The sequence below is a fragment of the Poecilia reticulata genome, chromosome 13 (genome assembly GCF_904066995.2).
Source record: "Poecilia reticulata chromosome 13, P_reticulata-male-v2, whole genome shotgun sequence".
In the NCBI taxonomy this organism is placed as follows: domain Eukaryota; kingdom Metazoa; phylum Chordata; class Actinopteri; order Cyprinodontiformes; family Poeciliidae; genus Poecilia; species Poecilia reticulata.
This window is the reverse complement of record NC_088842.1, coordinates 29,349,975-29,368,280: the sequence shown is the minus strand read 5'-3', so window position 1 is coordinate 29,368,280 and position 18,306 is coordinate 29,349,975. Positions and strand designations below refer to the sequence as shown.

Sequence of the window (18,306 nt, the reverse complement as noted above, 5' to 3'; positions counted from 1 at the left end):
TGCCATTTCAACAGTAAAATTATTTCCTGCACCAAATAAATGACATTAAATTGACATTTCCCCCTATAAGCAGATGTTGAGAACTGTTTTTAAAAGGTCTTAACAGTGTATAAAACAACATTTCTCCTTAACATTTAAAGCTACAGTATGTCACTTTAAACAAAATGTTCTTCTATATTTGTTGAAACTGTCACCGTGAGTTTATGAGACAGATAAAATATGAAAAGCTCAGGGATGAGGAGCACACACACAAGCCTGGCTGATTGGTTGTTTCTGGAAGAAAGCAGACGAGCTCAATTTGTATTTTTTCACATATTATATCATGCCACACTGTCCCGACATGGTGACAGTTTCAACAAATATGTTAAAAATATTTTTTTAAAGTTGCGTACTGCAGCTTTAAAAGGGGCAGTATTATATAAAATCAACTGCTTTGAGCTTTACAGCTTATTGTGTTGTTTCCTCATCATTTGATTCAACTGAAAAACTACCTCACATCTATTTCTTGAAAAACCAGTTTTTTTTAATTACCGTCTTTTCTTTAAGCAAATTTATTTTTGTGATTTCAATTTGCTCAATCTTATGGTCAAAGGAAACCCAGCCATTGTTCAGTGCTTTTTTCTTCCCTTACAGTTCTTCCTCCTGTACTCCTTGTTTCTTGCTTTTAGTTATAATTGTAATTTTTTTAATTCACCATGTTTAAAAAAAAAAAAAAGTTCCTATCTGCACTTTGATTGTTGCAACCTCACCAAACATGACATAATCTGTATTTATTCAGCTTTTGAAGCTGTGTAAGCCTGTAGTGATGTGGTTTATGGCCGTATACGTGAACTACACATGAACCAGTCTGAACTGCTCTGTCAACGTGAAAAACCTTATCAGTGCAGCTGCACTGCGTCACACTCCAAAAGGACAGCACATTTGTTAATACTTATCAATATTCACAGTAATCTTTGTAACGTGTGAACTGAGAGCTTGCAGATTGGTTTTTATTCTTCACAGGGCGACGAGGAGGCAATTTAATTTCTTCCCCTTCTCTCTCCCTCCTGGGAGATTACATATATATATTTTTATAATTCCAAAATAAATAAAAAAAGAAAAAACATGCGACTTTGTCAGCTCTAAGCACATTCCCTGGAGTGATGGATATCATCTGACCCCAATTTACGAAAGCCAGAGACGAGACACATTCTTTCAGCGCAATATGAATATATTATCATCCCCAAATGTACCGCTTTCAGCCCTTGAGAATTATATTAAAAGATCGAGGAGGGGATTCAAACAGCCTTTGGTTAAATAAGACAAATGTTCTCTATTTGGAGGCAAAACAAACATGACAAATGTCTGTTTCTGTCTGGCTACAGAAGCTTTAACCAGACTTTAAAACGTGTCGTAAGGTACGACCAGAGATCATCTGGAAATAAATAAATTACCAGAGAGCAGCTTTTATTTCCAGGCGACTGAACACGCTACGCTACTGACATCTGTATGGAGTTTCTGTCTCGGCTCTGCAACGCAGCAGTCGGCCTCGACTTCAAACGCCGCTTTTATACTTGATCGTGCATTGTCATTACAGCGCCAGTGTTCTCCACGTATAGATGGGCCTCTGCCTTTTCTGAGCTCAGGAAGGCATATCGCAGCCATCTTTTTTCACTTTAATGGTGTTTTCTGCCACTCACGGAGAAGAGCCTGCATAATGTTTATTGAATTCTTCTCTTTAAAGGGGTTGTATTAAGCAAAATTCACATTATGCTCATTTTTTAAAACTTCCATTTGGATTTCTGCTGCTTCTAAAACAGCAAAAGACCTTAAAAAAACACCCGGCTGGTTTTTGGTAACAATTTAATGTTTTTTGGTTTCTGGAAAATGAGCCGTTTCAGAAACCTCCAGAATGTAGTCACCTTGACCTAGTAACCCAAGTGAAACTCAGCCCATTACCTAGCAACCCGAGTGGAATTCCACCCGTCACCTAGCAACCCAAACTGAGTTCCAGGAAGTTTGGTCAGCTGATTTTTATGTATGATGGCATTTTAGGGCAATAGTGAAAAAGAATAAAACATAAGAAGATAACATTACAAGAATAAAGTCATAATATTTTAAGAATATTGAAGTATTTCAAGAAGTAATATGATATTGGGCTTTAGGGTTTACAAGTCTGGGCTAATTAATTCAAAATTTTCTACACATAGATTCTTTTTATTAATTAAAAATAATTAATAAAAATTATTTGCATGTTTATATACATTTAGTAATACTGAACTATCTCGTCATTCTTAGGTGTGTGTGTGTATATATAAACTTTCTCTCATATGGTTATATTTCAGTGGTTCTTAACCTTTTTTGAGGTACCGAACCCCCCAGTTGCATATGCGCATTCACCGAACTCTTCTTATTCCTCCCCCGCCGACACACAAAATACTTGGCGGTATTCTGATTTAGAAATGTAATTATATTAGTTGTGTTACCACCCCCACACCACTAGAGGCAGTAGCAACCCCAAAAAGATGCGACTAAGGAGCAGATTTAGACTATAGAATTTGATAAAAACGGCAAGGTTTGCTGACACAAGCTCAAATCCATGCTGAGAGTGGAACTCCTTTAATCAGCTCCTCCACAGCTCTGATTGGCTGAGCAATGTAACGTGATCCTCTGCATTAAGTGATGGCAAAGCACCGCGTCATCACGACTTTACACAAGTGTGTCTTTACCTCCGCGGCAGAGGCTCCACCGAACCCCTGAGACCGACTCATCGAACCCCTGGGGTTCGATCGAACCAGGTTAAGAACCACTGTTATATTTGTACTATTGATACCTCAGAGTAGCTTGTCAACGAATAAGCAGTTCCCCCTCAGGGTTTAATAAAGTATATTCTATTCTATAATACTATGACTATTTCTTGGTCATAGTCAAGAACAAAGTCATAATATTATGACTTAATTCCCATAATATGACCTTATTTTTGTAATACTTTGACTTTATTCTCATAATATGACTCTGTAACAATGGCTGCTGTAAAAGACAAGTGTTTTGTTGTTAGCACTTTGAATTGCCTTGTTGCTGAAAATGTGCTATATAAATAAAATCACCTTACCTTACATCCAGAAACCACTTGCTGCATTCTTGTTGGTTGTGCAGGAGGCTCCACTTCTGCTTTTCAAAGATGTACAGTTCATAATTGCGCATCTGTTTGTTGCAATTTCCACATGTAAATGTAAACGTTGAATTGGGGGCCATGGCCAGCAGCAACTTGTTTGGATTTAAAGTGACAGGACATCTAAAGCTGCTCATTCTGAAAGGAGTTCAAGCTGACCAAAATAAAATCTCATTATCTAAGATTGATTCTGTGCAAAATATTTAAAGAACATATTTTGTGAAGCCTGCAGACCTCTCTTAACCTAGCAACGGTGATGAAAGCAGACACCAGCAGCTGCAAATGTTAGTAAATCCACACGTTAAACACTTAAACTCTGCACATGCAAGCGCATGCAAGCGCGAACGCGCAACAGTTGGAGTGCGCACGTGCATGCAGCAAACAGGCTCATACAAATTGCATTGAGAAGACATCTGCCATCACGTGACCACGAGGCATTCAGATGCTACTCTCCAATGAATATAAAGTATAAACACTCCTCCAAATTCTCCACCCCTGGCCTCTATTTCATGCTATTATCTTGGCATAATAAACACATTAGCTTCTCCCTACCCAATTCCTGTTTCTAAGATGAATCTTTCCTGACTATATAAAATAATTTGCCAACATTATATGTGACTCTGAATTATTCATGAAGGTTCACGGAGAGTTTCAGAATCGTCTGAGTCCTGGAGGAGGAGGTGGTGTTGACAGACGGCCGGTTTCCAGATGGACTTCTCTCTCTCAGGAAGGAAGGTGAGAGATCTGCAGAAATGGTTTTCATCTAAAAATGATGTACGGCCTTATTTACTCAATCTGAGAATCGCTTACTCACTCACACATGAGAGATGTTGCAACGAAGACACAGTACTATCTGTTGGATTTGTTCTAATTCAAGCAAACGACTTTTATTGTCAAAACTTTAGTTGGAATAAAATGTAGCAGCTAAACTTTCTATTTTTATATCAAAATTTTCTATCACTGTTGAGTTTCCACAGCAATACAAACAGAAGAAGAGCCTCAGTGCATTCCTTGTTTGAAATGATTTTTAGATAAAGTTCCTCTCAGGTCTTTGAAAATTGTCTACTGCTCCCAGAATAAGAGAAAAGAAAACTGGATATGCAACACCTTAGAAAAGTATTCAAACCTCTTCATGTTTTACTGACCAGATCCTTCTTTCACATGTTTGAAAACTGAAATGTGACTTCTCTTGCTGCTCTAAAGACCTAGATTTACTTCCTCAGACCATCCTTGAAGGTAAGCCGTATAGGCGCGAATCTGCTATGAGTTCTGAAACGTTTTATTAATTTCCCAGAACATTTTTAAATACCCAAGAACTCTAAGATGCACTAAAGTCAGGTTTGTTTGGTGTAGCGTGAATGCATAATCGAACTCTGGTCAACCTATAAGTGAACTCTGGTGCGGTTTGAATGGATATGTGAACACCAAGTGGACTGGAAACCGCTCCAGAAGCAGGAGGTGAATGACAGTACAGGGCATTCTGGGTAAATACAACCAAAACAAATGTGTAAGTCTAAGGCTAGTGGGAGAAATGACTATTGGTCTTTTACCAAAGACAAAAGAGAAATCCTATATTTGCTACAATCTGACGCCACTCCATTTTTGTTTGCATTTTGTGATGAAGGAAGTTGAACTCAGTGTTTTTGTGTTGTTTCCTTCAGTGGTTCTTGGTGCAGCGCCACCACAGGCGAGGAGGGGAACAGGTTTTTCAAAAGAGTTTGTTTGACACAGAGTAGTGAGAAAGAGAACCACACCAGCTGTAAATAAAACAAATGTTGCGCTTTTGGTCACCAGTTGACCTCAGTTTAAGGTATCTGACTGAAATCTGACTTATTCAGAAGTAAACAAAGAAGAAAAGCAGATCCAATCATAGAAAACAGGATATTTATCAGCTAAACCACAACATTTGATTCTGCCAAAGTAACAGAAGTATTCATCTATTTTGTTGACTCCGACTTCCTAGTTATCTCAATTTCTGGCTTCTTTGGTCTTTGTGCTCATTTTGAACTTCATGCTGGTAATGAGTCACAGATACTGAGGTTGTGTTAGTAAAAATTTGTTCCACAACATAAAAGTTGCAAAAATCTTATCATTTTACAGATTTAACAACTCAAAAAAGTGGTTTTGATGAGAGCGCTACTCCCTCATTCTGTTTATTTTATTAAATCATCAATTTTACAATGTAAACACTGATATTCAAACGTGATGTTTGCAACCAAGAATACAAATTACAGTTACAGACCTGGGCAAAAATCAGCCATTAAAAAATGTTTAGTTTGTCTTTTATTTAGCGTAACAGCAGAGTTATTACCTAGATTTACCGTCTAAAAATGCATTTCAGAAACAGTTTTTAGGATATAAACAATGGATGTATAACTTGTACCGTATAAATAAACAATCTGAATTAAGTTATTGGAGTGTTTTGTTTCTAAACTGACAGAAAACCTCACAAGTTGTGTTTCTAGGAGCATAGAGCTGAGATTTGTGATTTTTCTGAAGCATTTTTCAGTCCCGTTCAGTTGCTAGTATGAAGTGTCATCATTGTTCTCGCAGCTGGTGTGAATATCGTATCTCAGAGGGTTCAATGTTCTTCTGCATTTACTTAAATCGGGGGAATAAACAATGAATCTTTGTCGCTTCCTACAGCAACGTAGCCAGGATGTGTTGTGAGTGAGAGGCAAACTGTGATGGTTTAACACGGCAGCTGGGAGGTTTGAGTTCACGCGTCACTTTGGACACATCTGGAAAAGTTCTGCCTGCATCATAAACACCGTTTACTTCTGATATTTGACCAAGATGGAGGAGTTTCTTTTCGTGTGTGGTCTTCAAGTTAAAGGCTAATTATTAGAGATTTTCCAAATCTTGAGTTTCTTTTTCTGAGATCAATTTGTTTACAATAGTTTGGTGACAAAAACTCAAGATTATGATACACTGTGATTCTGATATTTACTGTATTCTACACCAAATTCTAAGCTCGTTTTGTGTTTTAGAAGCTATAATTTAAATGTTTATTTTATTTTTTTTTTTTTTTTAAATCTGATCCTTATAACACAGAATTAGAGTCACGGTAAGAAAGTAAAAAAAATACAACAAGAATATCAATGCGAGAATGACGTCAATGTTTCAACTTTATTCTGGTAATATAACTTTATTCTCATGAGTTTAATTTTTAACTTTGTTTTAATATTATGACTTTATTCTTGTAATAATTTGACTTTAATCTCAAAATATTATGTCTTTACTCTCATATGAGTTTATAATCTGAAATTATTGCAATTTTGTTTTTGTATTATTTCAACTTTAATCTCAATTTTTTTTCTTGGTATGGTCCATCGTGGGTCTCCTATTTTTGGAGATGCTTTTATAAAAGAAACAACTCTAAGTTTATTTCAAATTAGTAAGCAATTGTGATTGTTGAAAACAAGCAAAAGCCTCATTTGTTGGTATGTTGAACTGCAGGCAGCACTGTAATTAAAGAAAGGTCGTAGTTGATCATGACAGACTGCAACATAAACTAAACGGGTTACAACCAGATGTCAGAACAACCAGAACCTGTTTGTGTAAACATGAATCCAAATGTATTTCCTCATCATCCCATCTGAGCATCTGCTGCTCTGCTCTCCTTCAGATGACTGAGGAAACAAAACCACCCGGATGCATCAACATCTTCCTGCTTCGCATGTCTGGAGATGTTTGGATTTATTTGGTTTATTAAAAACGTAACGAGAAGAGAAATGGAAGTAGATGACCTGAAGTCGATCTGTTTCTACATTCACAGTGTGGATGAAGTGTATTAGCGCTCTGATGGACTTTAGCTTCCTGATTCACATCAAAGACCCGAATCTCTGAGTTTCAAGGTTTTCTGTGTCAGACTGAACAGTTTAACTCTTTCATTAGAATTTGACTAGAATAAAAAGTTTTAAAAAATTAACTCTGATGATGCATATTTTGGTACCAATACCAAGTAAGCACAGATCCAGCATCACTGATACCAAAACTGATCATGATTGAAGTATAATAAATAATCAAACTTCTGATCTCGAGGCATTTTTGTGTTTTTTTCTTTTAATTGTTTTGTTTAAACTTTGAACTGAACTTAGATTAAGTTTGTATGCTTCTATGAAAAACCTCAACATTTACATAATAAACACAAACAGCAGAAAAACAAAACAAATTTGAATGCACTGATTTCTAAATTAAAGGGGACCTTTATGCAAACTTTTTGCGCGTTTTTGTACTTTTGTTTCTCAAATGAGCCAGAGCTCTTAAAAAACAGCCAGACATTTTCTGCCAATAAGTTTTTGTGTGTCTGGAAAATGAGCCTTTTCAAAATCCTCCTCATCGTAGAGTCAGAACACTGCTGCGTTACCTAGCAACCTAAACAGAAGTCCAACATGTTTGGTTTCTGTACAACGGCTGCTGGGGGAAAAGTGTTTTTTTGTTCACTTGCCCTTTTCATGCTGGCTGTGCAGGAGGCTCCACTTCTGCTTTTCAAAGATGTACGGTTGCAGCCATGAGTGTAAAGGTTGAGTCGGGAGGCGTGGCCAGCAGCAGCCTATTTGCATTTAAAGTGACAGGACCTTCTAAAACAGCTCAAAATATGCAGAAGTGATCAGATTAAAGGCTCATAATCCAAGAATGATTTTGTGCAAAAAATGTAATAAATGTTTTTTAGTCGCCCGTAAATCTATCCTAACCTGTTCAAGGATGGCAATGGGCCAACTTTAGACCAAATGGAAGTTATCTTTTTACAGTAAATTTGAGAAACTACAGTACAAAAATCAAATCAATTATCAAGATGAATCTATTGAAACTTAACCCGAACAAAGAACAGAGGAAAATAATAATAATAAAAAAAATACATCAAAGATTGAGCAGACTCGCTGCTTATAAATTATTTCCACAAACTAAGAAAAAAACCATCAGTGCCAATAATAAAATCACTTTCTATTAATATTTAACACAAATCCTCTTAAGTTAGCAAAACATTGTTATCAAAAGAAGGAAAGGCAACATTTCTGAGCTCTAACAATGTGACAAAACTATCAGAAAAGGACGGCAGTTTCATTATGTGATATTATGACGCGGCTGCAGCATCGGTGATTAAGGAGGGCGGCGTGTGATAAGAGGTAATGGGCTGTCAGCGCATTATCTGGAGTCAGGAAAAGGTGAAGCAGGAGCAGCAGGAGACAAGAAGGAAGAGCTGCTGACAGTCCCATCGTTTCCTCAGGAGGAAAAACTGATTCTCCCAGGCTCAAACCGGCCAGAAAACAAACGCTTAATAACCACATAGAAATAACCGAGATAAACATAATTTCAACAGGAAGAAGCAGGCGGAGCAAATAGAAGATGAAGACCGAGATGAATGCAGACTTTTCTGTTTAATTTTCCTCATTCAGAGCTGCCATGTTTCACTGCTGGCTTCATGCAGCAACTACTAATAATTGGTGCCGACTCATCGTTCAGAAAGACAAAAATATGATTTTATTTTCTCTTTGAAGCTACGCTGTTCATGTATGCAACTAATGTTTATCACTTAGTTTTTACAAGATTATTCCTGAGATCTGAACAAACTCCAAATGTTATTTTGAATAACAGCATTATATGAAAGCATTGCAAATCAACAAAAAACTGGGGATTAATACATTGATTTCACGGCAAAAACACAAAATCTTACCAAGTATTTTTTGTCTGGTTTCTTTAGAAAGTATTTTGGTACACTTGAAATAAGACAAAACTAACTTTCAGCAAAATGTTTTTATTTGTCTTAATATTTTATAAGACATTTTCCTATCTTAGGAATGGAAAAAAAATATCTCCAAAACATTAAGAAATGATTGATTTATGACCAGCTTCTATATTTTAATGAAAAGTTACTTGTTAGTTTTGTCTTATTTCAAGAGTATTGAAAACTCGGCAAAATGTTTTCAGTACAAAATTTTGTTTTTGCTCATATTTTTTTTATCCCACTGTTTTTTCTAAATTTTGTTATAAAATTCTAACTTAGTTCTGCAGCATTTCAGTTATTCTGTCAGTTTCTCTTCCACAACAGACATGGAAAATAAGACTTGAATAAATATAATAAATTCAGTTGCATCAAACAAGTAATTTATTTTACCCAATTATATAGAAATATATTTGAAAAATCTAATTTCTGCTGTTTGGAGGATGACAAACTTCATTCTGTCTTAACATTTTTTTTCACCATTCAGATGTGGTGGTCAGCTACTATAATGGAAAGTTTGGTGGAAGGAGAAACTGATGATGTTTGGAAAAAGGGCCCTAAGCGTTCAACCAGTGCTACAACCGAGTAGCTTAAATAAACTCATATTCATGGATTAAAATGGCTTAGTCAAAGGCCAGACCTAAATCTAATCAAGAGCCTGTGACTTGAACATTTCTTCCTCCGACATCGTAAATAACAATGGGTGAAAAGTTTATTCTTTCAGGTTTGCAGAGCTGATAGAGACGAACATACAGATGGGAGGAAGAACACAAATGTACGCCACACTTTTCAGTTTAAAACCATGTGTAATTTCCCTTCACTTCATTGTGAGGGGAAAAAACGAGGCACCAATGATCTTTTCTGCTGATCTTGTTTTCCACTGGATTTGTTTCTGATCTTTAGATGGATGAAAAATTGAGTGGAAGGAAAAACTGCAAAAGTATGAGACAATTCACCTCCCAGCAGAAAAGATCCCGTTTTAAACCCATGTGAAGCATAACCTTGTGCTACTTTGCCACATAAAATCAATAAAACGCATTAAAGCCTGCAATATATTATTCATACAACATATATAATATAAAACATTATTCCCGCCTTGCTGTCGTTATAAATGTAGATTTATATCCTTATGGGAATGTGTTCACGCCTTCCCTTTATGCTCAGAACATGTTCCTTTAAACAATCTGTGTAATATATATTATTATTATTATTATTCAGCTTCTCCTCAGTATGTGATGAGTGCAAACCTCCAAGCCAACACAAATCCCTGCTTTGTAACTCAGAGTCTGAGCACAGCCTCTTCAAAGAGAATAAATCTTCCCACTAAAGGAGCAGATCAAGCCTTCTGGTTGCAAACATGACAGCAAAGCTGGATGCTGTGAATCTGATGAGTTCAACTCGTCTAATTCCAGCAAGGAAGACGAATCTGGAGTCACTTTCAGCTGTTAAGAGAAGATAAAATCACTTTTTGAGAGATTTTCTTTAGTGCTAACGTTGCTAATTCCTCCGCTGTGTGATCAAAGTGTGAGTTGGAATCAAAATGCAGGACAGATGCAGAGTCATTTGCAGCTGCTTCAGGTTAACATGTCCTACATGCTGCATGCAGCCATCTTGAATACTAAACTTTGCTGCAGGCTTTTGTGAGGAAACGGCGGCAACAAGATGAAATATAAACATGACGAAACAGAAGCATCGTGACTGTAGCCTGACAGGGCCGGAGCTAGCCGTTTGGCGGCCCAAGCTCAAATGATTTATGGTTCCCCCAGACTCTTAGAAGAATAGAATATTTCATATTCACATAAAATTATGAAAAATCATGACAAAAAAACAAACATCCCATGCCATTTGAGATTAATATCAATTTATAACTTTTTCTGAAAGAATAAATGTATGACAGTTTATTAGGGAAAAAAAGGAAAAGTAAATTTCCACCAAAAAACTCAGAAATTTTGAGACTGATCTCAGAACCTTTCTTGAAAAAAATATGAACATTTCTGGGGCTTGAAAAGTCAAAAATTAAGAGAGTTAACTTTAAAATCATATGTTTTTAGATTAATCTGAAAAATATTCCAGACAGAAATCAGAAATTTCAGAGTTTGAAAAGTCGAAAACTTGCTTTAAAAAACTTTTAAATTTTAATTGCAGAAATTTCCTAAAACAAACATGGAAATTTCTGAGTTTCAAGTATACCCATTTTTTGACTTTTGGAATTTTTTTTGAATTTCAAAAGTTAAATTTTTGTTTTCTACAGTTTTTTCCTAGAATTTTTCTGGGATTAATTTCTATTTCTGAGTTTCTTCTGGAAAATCTGCTAGAAGAAACTTGGAAATCAGAAATTTCCAAGTTTGTTTTTTTTGTGAAGGTCAATCTAAAATTTCTTGAGTCAAAAAAATATGTATCACATTTATTTTATTGAGCAAATTTCTGAGATTAAAATTTTTTCTAGCAAGTTTTTGACTGAAATTATTGAGTTTTTTCTGGAATATTTCCAGAAAATCTGAAAATTAATTAAATGGCAACTTCCAGAAACAGCTTTAAAACACTCCCTGCTAATAATTATTATAATCTGATAACAAAGAGTTACACAGACTAAAAACAGCAACGTGAACATAAACATGAGGTTTTTCCTGTTTCTAAACAAAGCAACTTGAACGGCAGCATAAAATTATGTTTGGATTGGGTGGAAACCGTGGCAGAGTCGGGTTTTTCCACAAACCTGCATCTCTGATCCTCTCCAAAGGACGAAAGAAGCGTAAAAGCAGAATCTCCATCAAAACCGATAGAAAACTGTCCTTTCATCCTCAGCTCTGCTTGCACTCCAAGAAAATTGCAGGAATCCAGCGGGGAAGCAGGGAAATGAAAGAAAATTGGAAAGATTTTCTGCTCAAAACGTGAAGTAGGCTAAAATATCTGAAAGAGAAACACATCATGACCCAAAGAAATTCAACCAACAGATGGGAAACAAAGCAGCCGACATCCAGGATGGCTGCACTAAAAAAATAAAATCCACTTAGCTCATTATTTTAGGAAGGTGACAATGTGGAATAAGACTAAAGCGCAAGGCATTCTGGGTAAATGCAACCAAAACAAATGCATCTTGGAGACTAATTAATTGGTTATTCTAAAAAAAAAAAGAAATCAACATATCTCTAAATTACACTGAAATTTTCACCTTGATGTTATAAGTATTTATGTGCAGATGCAACATTTGCTACATATGATGATTCACTAAAGGGAAGCAACATTACTGCATTTCAGGAATTAAAAATGTATTTTCTTATTTAAAAAAGGAATTGAGTTGTTCATTTGCATTTTTCAAAAAAAAATAAAAAATCAAGGAAATTTGAGTTTGAAAAGTCAAAAATTTGTTTGAAAAACTTAGAAATACTGAGGTTAACATAACATATTTTGTTTTTAAAAAAAATTTCCAAGCTACTTAGTAATTTAATTACTCAAAAGTAAAAAGTACAGCCAGCTAGAAAAAAAAGCTCAGAAATTTTCTATAAATATGTCCGATTCCTCCTATAAGTTTGAAAAATCCAAAAAATTGGTAGAAAAAAAAAAATCAAAAATTTTGAGATTTCTCAGAAATTTTCTAGAAAAAATGTCACATTTTTTTTCTCCCCCTTTTCCAAGTAAGAGTAGCGATACTTCTTTATGAAATTACTCAAGTAAAACATACAGCGAAGTAAAAACACTCCTAGAAGTAAATTTTTACTAAAGTTACTCAAATAAATGTAACTGAGTGAATGTAACTAGGGCTGCACAGTGGCGCAGTGGGTAGAGCTGCCTTGCAGCAAGAAGGTTCTGGGTTCGATTCTCGGCTTGGGGTCTTTCTGCATGGAGTTTGCATGTTCTCCCTGTGCATGCGTGGGTTTTCTCTGGGTACTCCGGTTTCCTCCCACAGTCCAAAACATGACTGTCAGGTTAATTGGTCTGTCTAAATTGCCCCTAGGTGTGAGTGTGTGTGTGCATGGTTGTTTGTCCTGTGTCTCTGTTTTGCCCTGCGACAGACTGGCGACCTGTCCAGGGTGACCCCGCCTCTCGCCCAGAACGTTAGCTGGAGAGGCACCAGCAACCCTCCCAACCCCACTGAGGGACAAGGGTGAAAGAATGGATGGATGGATGGATGAATGTAACTGGTTACTGCCCGGCCCTGGCAGCAGGTTTCCTGTTGGTCACAGATTTGTACCGTTTCTCGTCGAGCCTTTAAAGGAGAAAAGCGCCTGGCGTTGAGGCAGCGGTATTCTGTCATATCCTGACAACACAAAGCCAATGTTTGGAACAAAGCAAGGCTCAGATGGACACCCAAGGAGCGGGTTTTATAAGGCTGCTTCAGTTTCCCCCCCATTGTTTCCACAGAGAAAATCTGCACTTACTGGAGGCCTTTCTAAGTTTCCTGATGTCGGTAATTTTAATAAATTAATTTGCCTCCAGCTGATCTGTTCTGCATGGCCCCAATGTGAGCTGTCAGGAGAACAGAGATGGAAGTAGCATGTAAAAGGTCATCATGTGGCGTTATGATTGTGTGTCTGCCTAAAACGTCTTTTTTTTTTACTGCATTTTCAGGTTAGGGTGCAGGTGTACAAAAAGCTGCACAACAGACAGCCATGAGACAAAGTTCAAATCCATTTGTCAGACATGTCTAACAATGAGCTTTTATTATATTACTTTCTGATTTATTGTTATAATTTTCCCAGCTTTTTTCTCTTTTTAAAATTTCAGTAAAAAACATCTCAATCATTCTTTATATTCTGCCTCAAACCAGACAAATTTTTAAAGGCGAAATTAAGAAATAGTTTCTTAGCTATAAAGATTTGAAGCTTATTTTCAAAGTCTTCTTAAAGCTGCAGTATGTAACTTTTTAAAAAATATGTAATTTTATTATATTAGTTGAAGCTGTAACCATGTCAGTATGAGACAGATAATCTGTGAAAAAAAGCTTTTCTGCCAGTGCTAACTAGAAACAACCAATCAGAGCAAGGAGGCGGGTCTTACCGCTGCCAATCAAGCTTGACTAGCTTCTTCCTGAAAGCAGTGTCTGCCAGGAATGCTAAAGCTAGTTAGCATGGCCACCGATGACTGCGAATAAACCGTTTTGCGGTACCTGTAATTGTTGAGATCTATCCAAAAGCAGGAAGTGGAGTTAACGCAAGGCATTCTGGGTAAATACAACCAAAACAAACATGCTAGTCTAGTTCTAGCAGGAGAAATGGCTCGTGGTCTTTTGCCAAAAGACAAGAGAAATCCTAAAACCACTCAACTTTAACGCCACACTATTTCTGTGAAGGAGAAAGTTTTGTTCAGTGTCTTTTCCAGAGGTTTTCATGCTGTTTTCTTCTGTGGTTCTTGGTGTGGCGCCACCACAGGTGAGGAGGGGAACAGCTTTTCTAAAGGGTTTGGTTCATACAGAATCGCACCAGATGAAAATGTAACAAATGTTGCCATTTTGGTTCCCAATCGAACCGAATCTACCGGACTATCGGGGGTGAAAAAACCTTCAAACATTTGACTTCTAATTTACAAAACATTTATTTTCATACTTTCAGTTTTGGTCACAATTTGGGGGCGGGGCTTCCACTGCTTTAAACAACGTGATTGGTCTGCAGTTGAGATGCTGTGCACCAATGTAATTATTTCACAACGGACATGAATAGGAAATAAAATACATAAAATTATATTTTAACGCAAAAATTCAAATTTTAATAATTTTTGACACATTTAAATAGATTAAAAAAAGATTTATCCAGAAGTTGTTGGATATTTAATCAGAAATTACTCCAAATTAGATGATTGGTTTTCAGACCTTACATTTAAATTTCCCTGATTATCGTATTGATTGAAAAATTAAAAGATACTCAACAAAACCTGTTTTCTTAGAGCCTATTTAAATGCATCTGCATCCGAACAATTGTCACTAATTTTCTCCAGTTTTAACCTGAAATACTTTCACATGAATAATAAGCTCACTGCAAGCGGGCAACAAGCAGGTTTCAGAAAAACAAAAGAAACAAACAACGTGATGAAACCGCACGCAAATTAAAGAGGCAAGGAAATTACAGTTAACAAGTCAAAGCACATGGTCAGCTGGCTGAACATGTTCCAAATGACACCAAGAGAAAAAGCTATTAGAAATTAGAATTGGCTTCGTTCTGTGTCTGTTTTCTAATTAAGTGAAGATTACTGAACATAATGTGGAACAAAAAGCCTCTCTGCTCTCGTTCTCTGCGGTATTTTGCTGTGTAGTTCCACAATTAGGCTTTTAAATCAGACAATTTTGAATAAAGTAAAAAATGAGGTTGCGAGGTTTGCATGAAGTCCTCAGTTTTATCCACTTTAACAGTGACGAATGTTTTCATACTGCAGCTTTACATTTACTTACATAATTCAAATTTAACGCAGCTACTGCGTGATACTGAGGTGTATAAATAGCATGATCACAATAACACTTGAAAACGTTATTAGATCTCTTCGTCCTTCTTCAGTAAATGTTTTGCGGTTCTCAGAGAACAAAAGCAAAATCCAAAGGTGAGCAGGAATCTCAAAAGACGCTTTTAAGAGACGGATGTGAACAAACTGTAGTCCAACCAGCTGCTTTCTGTTCAGCAGGACAAACTCACAGATGCAGTTAATGCATTACACACGATTCACTGACCAAAAACAGGAAGGGAAGGAAACACCAGAGTCTTTTCTTCTCTGCATTAAGCCCTGGGAAGAATTATTCTGCTGCTGAGAGCATTCAGAGCAACAGACCAAACGGTGGAAATGTGTGTGGGCAGATATTTCAGTCCCCAAGAGCTGAATTATCCTGGCCAAAAGGGCTGCAGATCTGAATGTTGTTGCAAGGCATCAATACAAGCCGTTTCATCCACAGGTAAAGAGTCTGCTCTCTGTTTGGAGCCGTCAACTCCAACTCCTCGGTAAGAAGCAGCGTGTGAATTTAACTGGTGGTACTAAAGTGCTTTTGAGTCCTCGGCGAGACCAGAGAAACCCGAGGTGCAGGAAAAATAATATATTTAGAGAAGCTGCTCTTTAAGGAGAACTGATCAATAAAAAACGGGAAAATGTGACGTGTTTTGACAGAAACAAGCAACCCTGCAGATTAAAGCAAATCCCAAAACAAACAACTGGGCTCATAAAAAACTGTGACGTCACCGACTTATACAGAAACAGTTTCACATGACGGGAATTTTCTATATTTTTAACATCAACTACGTTTATTTATATATTTATTTATGTAGCGTAGCATCGACAACCGACCGGATTAAATTACACATGTGGCAGGTTGAAGTGGGACATTTACAACTCAGTTGCCGCATTGAAACTGAGTTATCACAAAGTTATATCACAGCTTTTACTGTGATAACTTTGTCTATATTTTCTACACACTTGGTGCCATTTTATAACACAATCAATTGCTATAACTACTTACATTGTTATAACAATGCTGTATATGTCAAGCAGAACTTAAAATGGGCGTTTTTATGTTGCTTTGATTCTTTTATGCATGTTTAAGAAATCCTTTAAAGTCCCAGTATTATATACCTTTATTATATATTTTCTGGCTACATAGTGCAACTTTATATCACAATCCAGTAACTATGTAACATTAAGTTGTTATAAAACACTTCACATACTGAATATGACTTAAAAGAAAGTTGACTTTGTAGTTTAACGCCTTTAAATTGGTTCTCTGTCTGTTTAAGAAGCTCCTGCTCTTTCTGAAACTCCGCCTTCAGGAAGTCATCACAACATGGCTCCTCTATTAACCCTTTAAGGTATTTTATCAGCATTTCACTGAGAAGCAGCTCCTATAATGAACTCAGCGGTTCCCCCAGGTGGTTGCTAATTGCTGCTGGCTAGTCTGAAGGAGCTCAGTGGGGGAGGAGCTAGGTCCACTCAGGCGTTTTGCACAACCGAATGGTTGCCATGGAGATTAGAGGATTTCTCAAACATGCATAAAAAAATCAAAGCGACACTTTAGGTATGTTTTTAGTGAGGGAATAACTTTATAACATGATAAAAACTACAAAAAAAAGAATTTACATAATACCACCTTTAAATAAATCCAAAACGAACACACTGAGGAATATGAAAACAAAACATGCAAATAACACAAAATAAAACGATGTTCCCACGAAACATGAAGTTTTAATCAAGTTGATACTAACTTTTACTGCAGCTTTACAGTTTTAAATGAAAGCAATTAGTTCCTGCTGCAGGTGGAAACATCGTTAGCACTGTTGCCTTGGAGCGAGGAATCGAGCTCTGGGGTCTGTCTGCATGGAGCTTGGATTTTCTGCCCATGAATATATGAGTGTTAACTAAATGCTTATTTAAACCAATCCCCAACAGCAACTACAACTTAGAAAAATAAACAAAACCACAATTAGCACATCTCTAATCTCTTTCCAAGTGTTTGTGTCTAGTATCTCGGTACACCTAAAACAAGACAAACTAACCGTTCTCAGCAGGACACAGGAACTTATTTTAGGCAAATAATTCCCTGATATTGATGAAAAAGTACTAGTTTCATTTATAGCAAGACATTTATTTCTATTGTTATAAGTGAAATAATCTGCCATTGGAACTAGAACTTTTTTAAAATCAGTATTAAAAAAATAAAGATATTGCCTGAAAACCAGTTGGAAAAAAAGCCAAAACTTGACTTAAAAAAGTAAAGATGAAACTTTACTTTTTTATCAATTACAAAATATGGTAAACAGTTGCATCACCAGTATCGGCAGATAATAGAATATTTAATATATTCACTGAACTCTGATTTAGGAAAGCACAGCATTCTGGGAGATCTAGTCAGAGGAAAAGACTAGCTGCTCAACCTCTCATGGCTAACTAAGCTAGGTTGGTGGAATCAACTAACTCACTCATTCTTTGGTTACCTAGCAACTCACTCATTCTTTGGTTACCTAGCAACTCACTCATTCTTTGGTTACCTAGCAACTCACTCATTCTTAGGTTACCTAGCAACTCACTCATTCTTTGGTTACCTAGCAACTCACTCATTCTTTGGTTACCTAGCAACTCACTCATTCTTTGGTTACCTAGCAACTCACTCATTCTTTGGTTACCTAGCAACTCACTCATTCTTAGGTTACCTAGCAACGGCCTGTTGAGTAACCTCAGCTGCAGCACACTGCAAAAAACACAAAATCTTACCAAGTATTTAGTTTTAATGCAAATATTTTAGTACACTTGAAATGAAATAAATCTAACTTATATAAGGGCTTGTTTTAAGTAAATAATTCCTTAATATTGAGGAAAAGGTACTGGTTCCATTGGCAGATTATTTAACTTATAACACATTTTTCCAACAAGAACTTTTTTTATCACTATTAAAAAATTATTTACTTCATATGAGCTCCTATATCTTACTGAAAAGGCACTTATAAGTTATGGTAGTGCACTTGGA

The 18,306-nt window shown here is 36.4% G+C and overlaps 1 protein-coding gene across 1 annotated transcript in view; it reads left to right on the top strand.

The window, feature by feature from the left end:
- treh (trehalase (brush-border membrane glycoprotein)) overlaps positions 1–7,173 on the top strand; it is an 86,640-nt gene extending 79,467 nt beyond the window's left edge. Inside the window, exons 16-17 of the transcript XR_014090463.1 lie at positions 3,789–3,886; positions 6,780–7,173. The gene's annotated coding sequence lies outside the window, so the exon portion shown is untranslated. The remainder of the gene's footprint in view (positions 1–3,788; positions 3,887–6,779) is intronic.
- The last annotated feature ends 11,133 nt before the right edge of the window (positions 7,174–18,306 follow it).